The sequence below is a fragment of the Macaca mulatta genome, chromosome 1 (genome assembly GCF_049350105.2).
Source record: "Macaca mulatta isolate MMU2019108-1 chromosome 1, T2T-MMU8v2.0, whole genome shotgun sequence".
Classification (NCBI taxonomy): Eukaryota; Metazoa; Chordata; class Mammalia; order Primates; family Cercopithecidae; genus Macaca; species Macaca mulatta.
This window is the reverse complement of record NC_133406.1, coordinates 181,638,296-181,649,161: the sequence shown is the minus strand read 5'-3', so window position 1 is coordinate 181,649,161 and position 10,866 is coordinate 181,638,296. Positions and strand designations below refer to the sequence as shown.

At 39.7% G+C, this 10,866-nt stretch overlaps 1 pseudogene; it reads left to right on the top strand.

Annotated features, from left to right (window-relative positions):
* Nucleotides 1-5,586: 5,586 nt before the first annotated feature.
* On the top strand, nt 5,587-6,449 carry LOC106998909 (prohibitin 1 pseudogene; annotated as a pseudogene).
* Nucleotides 6,450-10,866: the final 4,417 nt, after the last annotated feature.

The window sequence follows — 10,866 nt, the reverse complement described above, 5'->3', positions numbered from 1 at the left end:
GGAAAGCAGTGACCTCCTCATCAGTGTCAGTATTCAGGCAGTGGCAAATGGCGGGGGATACAGCATAGTAAAGCTGGTGTAATCATTCTGTAATTGATCATTGCTAGAGTCACTTTCAGTTTTAGGATTCTGTGATTCAGGATGCTGCCAGAGCACGTTTTTTATAGATTGTCATCTGAAAACATCTGGCCTTGAGTTTCTTTGTGTTCTCTTGGCAGTTCCTAATTTTCTTTAAATAGAAAATATACAAGAAAATAAATGAGCAATTTTGAATGCCTACATTGTAATAAATGCTACTTTCACATGCCATCTCCTGTAAGCCTCACAGGTAATTGTGATAAAAAGGATTAGCCTACATCTTAACAGATAATGAAACTGGCCCAGAGAGGTTAAGTGACACACCTAAGGTTACACAGCTGGTGAGTAACAGCACGGGGAGTTAAACCTAAGATCACTTGACTCAAAATCTCTGCAAACTTAAGATGCACCATCTTGAATGTCCATCCAGTAAGATGGAACTTCATTTTACTCCTCTCCTTCCCTCCTTTCCTCAGTTTTAAATCATTGTTCTTTGGGAAATTTTTCCTGCAGTCTCACCTTGAAATTGAGACAGTAACTGAGAATTCCAAGAGACAGCCTGAACATGCTGAGGTTTGGTTTTCCCTAGGAGACTGGGGATTTATTTCATAATTCACTCTTTCATTAGCAAATTCTTGCCACAGATGGTTTTTAATGTCTTAGTATCATAGAAGGTTGGACTTCAGTCTACTGTAAACCAACCCTCATTTTTGTACATGTGAGGACATCAAGGCTCAAAGTGGGGCAGAGGGTTACACATGGTCACTAAGAGAGTGAGCAGAATTTAATGTAATTTCATGAGAATGTTGTGTTTGCATTTATTGTCTCCCTTTCTCTAGTGGATTTTTGGCTCCAGGAAAAGATGCAATAAGCGAGGCATGAGCCTAGACATGCAGACTTTTGGCAGGAGTTGTTGTGCTAGTTCAGAAACTGGTGTAAAAACTTTAAAGGGGGTAGGAGAAGATCATCAGGTTTCTGCTGACTTGGGATCATCAGAAAGTCAACTGTTCTCAGCATGCAGCACTGTACTGAAGGAATGTGTAGGACCATGTGGGTACTACAGAGAATTCTATGTCTCCAGGAGGAAAAGAAGCTTACAGACCATTAAGTACAATTTTCTTATTTTGCAAATGAGCAAAGTGAGGCTCAGAGAGGTGAAATTACTTTCACATGGTCATAAAGCTAGGGAGAGGCAGACCCAGGATTCAAATCCAGTCCTTATGAGCCAGAAAGGCTCTGCATCAGTCACTAGAGCACCAAACACTTGGGTTCAGTCTCTGGTTCTGCTGCTTTCAAGCCATGTGTCTTTAGTAAGTTGCTTAACATCTCTGAGCATCAGCCTCCTTGTCTATAAAATGAGGTCAGTGGTCTATACTCAGAGTGTTGCTGTGAGAATTAAATATGACTATCACACAGGTGGAGGTGTCTGGTACATAGCAGCTATTCATTCTGTGCCAGAGCCTCCCACCCCACCTTGAAGCCTTGGAAATATTTCTTTGAGGCAAGGGAGAGAGGGAGTTATCACTGGTTATTTTCAATATAATGGTGTCAGTTAGGAAGTCAGTGTGTGAAAATGCCTGGTCTTCTGAAGAAAAAAGGAGAAACACAATGTTTCTGGAGCACAGGTGTGAGCAGGAGTCCATGGGGCTGGGGAACCACCAATGGGCAGAGCCTGGTGGAGCGTTTTGTTGTTGTTTGCCATGTGAAGTAGCTTACACTTCATCCTCTATGTGAAGGAAAACCACAAAATGTCTTAACCCAGAAGAATACCTGGATTTGCATGTTTTAAAGTGCCCCATAAAGACTGCGTGTCTAGGTGAGAGCAGATATCAGGGAGCTATTAAGAAACTATTGTAATTGTCCAGGAGAGAGGCAGTAGGGCCTGAACTGGGGCAGAAGCAGTTAATGTGGTCTAGATGGCAGAGACAGGGTTTGGAAATCTAGATCAATAGGGTTTGGAAACTAACTTAATGTAGAGGGTAAGAAAGAAGAAAGTATTTACAATGATTCCGTCTTCAGGCACTAAAACATAAAAGCTTCTATAGACCAAAGCTACGATAAACAAAGTGAGAAGGACAAGAGACAGATGGGGAAAAGTATTTGCTACATATATGAAAGACAATAGACTATATATAAGTATTAACTAAGAATATCAATAAGAAAAAGATTTTTAAAAGTCTAACAGAAGAAAACTGATATAAACAAATAAGTCCAGAAGAAGAAATATAAAGGGGCAGTAAACTTTGGAAAAGAAGCCCAATATCACTAGTAATCAGAAAAATAAAACACTGAGCTATCACTTCATATATATCATATTGGCACATACTTAAAAATCTAATAATATCAAAAGTTGATGAGCATATGAAACAGTAAGAAGACTCAGACATTGCTGGTATAAGTCTAAATTGTTACATCATCACTTTGGAGAACATTTGGGCATTATTCAGCAAATTTGATGATAGGTATACTCTGTATCTCAGCAATTTCACATTTAAGTATATATTCTGGATAAGCTCTGCACATATTCACAGAGAATATGCGGACAAAACCCAAGTGCTTATCAATGGAGAAATGCATCGTAGTATATTCATCTCATGTAATACTTATAACAGTTAAAAATAAGTGAGCTGGGACGTTCTGGTTTTAGTTAAAATGGAATGAGCACGCTCTAATCTGTCTCTCTTACTTTTGACTACTAAAGAGCCTGGAGAGAATATGTAAGGAACTATCTGAGGACTCTGACAAGTAAACAATAACAGGTGGGTTGGGAAGGGAAATAAAAACTAAAAGCACAACTGATACAGGGGTGTTATTAGTCAGCATTCTCAAGAGAAAACCAATAAGATGTATATATACATGTATTGTTTTCTCTATGTGTGTATATATACACACACATAAAGATATATGTACATATATACACACACACAGAGATATATCTATCTATAGATATGTATCTATATATATAGATATCTATATATATATATCGAGAGAGATTTATTGTAAGAAATTGGATCATATGATTATAGAGGCTGAAAGGTCTCAAGATCTTCAGTCAGCGAGCTGGAGGCCTAGGACAGCTGGTGGTGTAGTTCCATTCTGAATCTGAAGGTCTGAGAACCAGGAGAGCCGCTGGTATAGAACCAGTCTACAAGCTGGCAGCCTCAAGACCTAGGAAGAGCTGATGCTTCAAGTCTGAAGGAAGGAAAAAAAACAATGTCCCAGCTCAAAGTCAGTCAGGCAGGAAGCGCTCCCTCTTACTCATGGGAAGGTCAGTCTTTTTGTTCTATTCAGGACTTCAACTGATGCTTGGATGATACCCATACACGCTGGGGAGGGCCATCTGCGTACTCAGTCTATCGATCTAAATATTAATCTCATTCACAAAAAACCTTGTAGACACACCCAAAATAATGTTTGATCAAATGTTTGGGTACCCCAATGCCCAGTTAAATTGACACATAAAGTCAACCATCACTGGAGGGTTAAGTCTCCTGAGGTTTTCTCCCCCTGCTGTATCTCCTAGCTTAAACCCTAAGGCAGCCTGGATCTCTGAACTGCGCAGTAAACATGGACAGTAAAAACATCAAGACGAACTATCTCTTTCTGGCTGGAAGACTGAAAGGGTGGGCCCTTCAGGACAAAGACTGTAGGGGTAGTTCCATTTCATTTTATTCTTTTTATTCTCCTAGCTTGGTGCTAAAGCCAGCCTTAGTCATGAACTATACTCCTGCAGTGGTGGTGGCAACAGTGGTTTCTTATGCAATAAAAAGTGTAAGAGAAAATTCTTCCCTCTGACCAAAAGAACTGGGAAAAGAGACTCCTGTGGTCTAAAGACTATGAAGGGTTCTCCATCATTTTGTTCCTCCTTTTTCTAACTGCTGCATTCTCAAAGTGGACACAGTTGTGAAAAATGTCTGACAGCACAGGAGGCTCAAACCCTGGCTTTCTATCCAGCACAACGGGACAATGCAAACCTGCATATGGAAGAGTGGGGAAATCATAGTGAAGAGGGAGCTGGAAAAAATGATCTATTAAATCTGGGTATGAAATCCTGTGCTCACTCCCAGGATTCATGTACAAGGAACTGACCCAAAACAGTATAATGAAGGCTTTGAGACTGAACTACAATGTGGACCATTTCCTAGGTCCCAGATCAGCCCCTGGATAGCGTCCACATGGGGCATACCCTAATAGCACTGCAAAGGCTTTGAAAATGAAGCTAGCATTAGAATCTCAGTCCGCAAAAGGTAAGTTGGGAGTTGTGGTATGAGCCTAACTCTTTTAATTGCTTTTAAAAAAAACTCAACATTCTTCAGAGAATCTTTTTTTTTTTTTTTGAGACAGAGTCTCACTGCAACACCCACACTGGAGTGCAATGGAATGATCACAGCTCACTCCAGCCTCAACTTTCCCATGGTGCTTCTCCCATCTTAGCCTCCCAAATAGCTGGGACAAAAGGTACACACCACTATGCCTGATAAAATTTTTGTATTTTTTGTAAAGACAAGGTTTTGCCATGTTTCCCAGGCTGGTCTCAAACTCCTGGGCTCAACTGATCCACCCATCTTGGCCTCCCAAAGTGCTGAGATTACAGGCAAGCCACCACACCCAGCCTCTTCAAAGAATCTTAACAGGACCCAGAGAATTATAACATAATTCAATGTCTAAGATATAATTCAAAATTAGTCAATACACAAATAACAAAAAATCAAGAAAATCTCATCAACTCTCAAAGAAAAAAGACAACCAACCAATCAACAGACACCAACACCAAATTGACCCAGATGCTGATGGTGGAATAAACAAAGACTTTAAGAAACTATTATACACACACACACACCACACACACACATGCACACACACAATTATAATTAAGCTTCATGAATTGGGAGAGAACATTAGTGAATAGTGAAACAAATGAAAAGATGGGCATTTTCAGCAAAGAAAATAGAAGCTATTAAAAAAATGAAAATTTTATAATGAAAAAATACAATGATAGAAATAAAATAATTCACTGAAGGAGATCGGTAACATAATGGAGATAGAGTCAGTGAACTTGAAGATGAGGAATTAGTCTGGCCATCTTTTCCTGTAAATATTTACTATATTACAGATAGTAAATATTTCAGAATTGAATGACCACAAACTGTTGTAACTCCTCAGCTCTGCAATTATAGCATGAAAACAGCCATAGATGGTACGTAAATTAATGGAAATAGCTGTTTCAACAAATCTTTATTTAATGAACAGGCAAGCTAGATTTGTCCTGTGAACCAAGGTTTTCTGACCACTGAGATAGATCAACGGAAGCTGTCTAATCTGAAAAACGCAGAAAAGTAACCGAAAGACAATAAACAGTCTCAGGGACAAGTGGACTAATATCAAAAGATGTAACATTCATGTCATTGGAGTGAAAAGACAGAATGATAGAAAAGAGAAGAAAGAGATTAGTATTAGAAAAATATTTGAAGAAATCATGGCTAAAACTTCTCAGATTCGGGGGAATTCATGTGGAGGTCAGAGTGGAAGCAGGCATGAGTGGTCCAGCAGAAGAAAACATGGCTGTCAAAGTGTTTGAGTCTGTAGGCAAGTTTGGCCTGGCCTTAGCTGTTGCAGGAGGCGTGGTGAACTCTGCCTTATATAATGTGGATGCTGGGCACAGAGCTGTCATCTTTGACCGATTCCATGGAGTACAGGACATTGTGGTGGGGGAAGGGACTCACTTTCTCATCCTATGGGTACAGAAACCAATTATCTTTGACTACCATTCTCGACCATGTAATGTGCCAGTCATCACTGGTAGCAAAGATTTACAGAATGTCAACATCACACTGCGCATCCCCTTCCAGCCCGTCACTAGCCAGTTTCCTCACATCTTCACCAGCACTGGAGAGGACTATGATGAGCATGTGCTGCTGTCCATCATGACCAAGATACTCAAGTTAGTGGTAGTTCGCTTTGATGCTGGAGAACTAATCACCCAGAGAGAGCTGGTCTCCAAGCAGATGAGCAACGACCTTATGGAGCGAACAGCCACCTTTGGGCTCATCCTAGATGACGTGTCCTTGACATATCTGACCTTCAGGAAGGAGTTCACAGAAGCGGTGGAAGCCAAACAGGCGGCTCAGCAGGAAGCAGACAGGGCCAGATTTATGGTGGAAAAGGCTGAGCAGCAGGAAAAGGCAGCCATCATCTCTGCTGAGGTGAGTCCAAGGCAACTGAGCTGATTGCCAATTCACTGGCCCCCAGATGGCCTGATTGAGCTGCGCAAGCTGTAAGCTGCGGAGGACATCGTATACCGGCTCTCACGCTCTCATAACATCACCTACCTGCTGGCAGGGCAGTCTGTGCTCCTCCAGCTGTCCCAGTGAGGGCCCACCTTGCCTGCACCTCCACAGGCTGACTGGGCCACAGCCCTGATGATATTTAACATTGTCTTCCTTCTGCCCCCACCCCAGAAATCACTGTGAAATTTCATGATTGGCTTAAAGTGATGGAAAATCACTTCAGATCTCAGATTTGATGAAGGCCATAGATTTACAGTTTTAAAAAGCTCAAGAAACCCCAAACAAGATAAATTCAAAGTAAAATACACCAAGACACATGATGAAACTGAATACAATGAAAAACATCTTGAAAGAAACCAGAAAACATTGGGGAACAATGACTGCATATTTCTCATCAGAAACCATGGAGACCAGAAAACAGTGGAACAACATTTTTAAAGGCCTATGAGAAAAGAGCTGCAAACCCAGAATTCTGTATCTAGTGAAAATGTCCTTCAGGAGCAAAGACAAAATATTTTCAGATAAAGGAAAACCAACAAAATGTGCTACTAGTAGACCTGCTCTAAAATAAATGCTAAAGGAAGTTCTTCAGGTGGAGAGGAAATGATAAAAGCAACAAAAATACTTGGACTTTAGGAATGAAGAAAGCACAAGATAAAAAGAGAAAAGATGTAATTTACCAGTATCTGGAACAAAAAAAAGAGGCTATCACCACAGAACTCACAGATTTTAAAGGATAATTGACATACTATAAATGACTCATAAATTTGACAGCTTAGATAAAATGGTCCATTTTCTTAAAATACACAAACTACCAAAACTCACTCATGAAGAGATATATGACCTACATAGTCCTATATTTACTAAAGAAATTGAGTTTATAGTTAAAGACCTTCCAATGAAGGAAAGTTTGGGCCCAAGTAGTTTCACTGGTGAACTGCACCAAACATTAAAGGAAAAATAATGTTAATTGTACATAATCTTTCAAAAAATAGAGAAAAAGGAACATTCCCAACTCCTTTTATGTGACCAGCATTATCCTGATACTCAAACCAGACACAGCACAATAAAATAAAAGAAAATTAAACAAAATATTGACAAATCAAATCCGGTAGTATACGAAAAGGATAATAGCTCACAACCAAGTGGGATTAATACAAAGAATGCAAGGTGATTCATCATTGAAAAAAATCAAAGACTGTAATCCACCCTATTAACAGAATAAAGAAAAACTACATGATAATAGATGCAGAAAAAGCAATATCCACCTATGGCAGACTCAGCAAACTAGAAATAGTAGGGATCTTCCTTAACATGGTAAATGGCAGCTACAAAAATACAGAGTACATAATTCTACATGAATAAATCTCAAAGATAAAATGTTGACCAAGAAAGGAAATTGCTGGATATGTGTAGTATGATATAATTTATATAAAGTTTTGCTATATGCAAAATTATTACAATTGTTTATGGATAAAGTATAAATGTTTGCAAGGGAATAGCAAACATTAAAATCAGAATAGTGGCCACATCTGAGGAGTGACAGAAGGAAACAGGATTGGAGATTGACACACAAGGAGCCGCAGCTTTACAGTAATGTTTGAACTCTTCTTAAAAAATCTGAATCAAATACGACAAAATGATAAGATTTGAAGAGTGAAATGAAAGAGACATGACCATTCATTACATTGTCTGTATTTTCCTGCATAGTGAATATTTTCTAGTTTTTAATTTTTATTTATTTACTTTTATTTATTTATTTATTTTTATTTATTTATTTATTTATTTATTTATTTTGAGCCTGTCACCCAGGCTGGAGTGCAGTGGCACAATCTCGGCTCATTGCAACCCTCTGCCTCCTGGGTTCAAACGATTCTCCTGCCTCAGACTCCAGAGTAGCTGGGATTACAGGCATGCACCACCATGCCTGGCTAATTTTTGTATTTTTAGTAGAGACAAGGTTTTGCCATGTTGGCAGGCTGGTCTCGAACTCCTGCCCGCCTCAGCCCCCCAAAATTCTAGGATTACAGGCATGAGCCACTGTGCCCAGCAAGTTTTTAAAATATATAAGTACTATATGTTTAAAATATATGAACACTCTGATAAAAGCATCCTCAGGATCTTATGGAAGCACAAAGCCTAGGGGCGGAGGGAAGAATGTCTTGGAGGGCTTCCCGCAGGTGATGCTAGTAATTCTTAAACACTTACCACATGCCAGGTAATGCTCTAACTTCCAGAAGTAGTAGCTTAGTTATTTTATATAACAACCCTATGAAGCTTGCACATTTGTCCTTAGCTAGAGATAAATTGAAACCCAGAGAGGTTAAATAACTTGCTCCAAGTCAGAAAGCTAGAAATGAGTTGGGATGAAAACCAGGCAGCCTAGTCCCAAATCTTGAGCTGGTCAACCACACGAACAATCCACTGCAATGCTTTAGTTTAGAGCAATTACTCCGCTTGCTGTGTGGACAACAGTGTAGACTCAGGCAAGGCTGAAGACAGGGCGATAGTGGGCTCTTTTTGCTTATTGATTTCCTTACTAAATTCTTTTTTTTTTTTTTTTTTTTGAGACGGAGTCTTGACCTGTTGCCCAGGCTGGAGTGCAATGGTAGGATATTGGCTCACTGCAACCTCTGCCTCTTGGGTTCAAGCGATTCTCCTACCTCAGCCTCCCAAGTAGCTGGGATTACAGGCTGGCGCCACCATGTCCCACTAATCTTTGTATTTTTAGTAGAGGAGGGATTTCGCCATGTTGGTCAGGCTGGTCTCGAATGCCGGACCTCAGGTGATCTGCCCCCTTCAGCCTACCACAGTGCTGGGATTACAGACATGAGCTACCGCGCCCAGCCTCCCTGCTGAAATCTTACATATTCTTAATGCAAACCTTTGTGTATTTTATATATTTAGCAACTACTTTCCCCATTCACGCCTCATCTTTTCTCTTTGTTTATGGTGGCTTTTGTATATAGAAGTTTTTACTTCCCTCTGGAAAATGGAACCTGATTCAGAGGTGAAAGAGAGGAAAATTCAGGAGAGGTTATAAAAGCGGCGGAAACGGTGAGGTTTGGTGAACCTTCTCACCTCCTTGTTTGCAAAGCAGGCTGGCTAAGCAGCAAGAACACTTAATTCTCTCTGCCCTGTGCATGACTACATTTGTCTTCTGTAGTTTTTGAAGGCAGACTCACGTTTGGCTTGGCATTTCCCACGACACCTACACAGCACCTGAGGGCCTGGAAGGCTGGTTTACTCCACACCTAGAAGCCAAGGACTGGCCATAGTTTGAGACATGATGCTCACTACTGCAGATCATGGGAAATGAGGAAAATACTGGCAATGGAGTGGGGTTCTTACAAAGCTCAGTTTATTCAGTTGAATAAACTTTCTTTTATCATGTGTATGTGTGTGTATGTTTTCCCAAAGGGTATGTGGTTAAAATTTCTTTTTATGCAGGGACAGTGACATTAGATCATAAATTAATTGATTTCCAATGTTCTCATTTTGCCAAATAAAAAGTTGGCAACACTCTGTCAATGCCTCGAAGTTATTTTTATATTTTTCTGCTCAGTTAAATTAAAAAGAAAGTATTTGAGAACACTGTCATAGACAAAAGAGCTTTTAAGTCTCAAAAACATGTGTTTTCAGTTGGGTCACATATATTAGTTCTATGACCAGAATGCAAGTTACTGAACTTTGGTGAATATTGGTTTCTTCACTAAAATGGGATAATTACACCCACCTTAGGGAGACTGTAAGGATCAAATGAGAGACTATCAGTAAGGGGCTCAGTTTCATGCATGGTTCACTTCTGGTTTATTTTGCTGCCCTCTCCCTTCCTGGCAGGCAGGGACTAGATTTTACTTGCATGCTCTGACAATCATCCAGTTTAGATCTGGATCATAGTAGGTGCTCGAAAAATAGTCTGTTCACCATAAGATACCATGTCACAGTCATTAGAATAGAATAACTACCATAAAAAAAAAGAACGACAACAGAAAATAACAAATGTTAATGAAGATGTAGAGAAATTGGAACTTTTGTGCCTTAATGGTGGAAATGCGACATTGTGCAATTACAGAACAAAACACTATGGCAGTTTATTAAAAAATATAGGATTACCATATGATTCAACAATACCACTTCTGGGTGTATACCCCAAAGAAATGAGAGTAGGGACTTGAAGAGATATTTGTACACCCACATTCATAGAAACATTATTTATAATGGAAAAAGGGTGAAAGCTACTCAAGTGCCCATTAACAGATGAACGGATAAACAAAATGTGGCCTATACATACAATGAAATATTATTCAGCCTTAAAAAGGAAGGAAATTCGGAGATATGTCACAGCATGGATGAACCTTGAGGACATCATATTAAGTAAAATAAGCCAGATACAAAGGGGGCAAATACTGTATAATTCCACTCCTATGAGGAACCTAGAGTAGTCAAGTTCATAGAAACAGGAAGTAGAATGGTGGTTGTGAGGAGCTGGGGAAAAGGA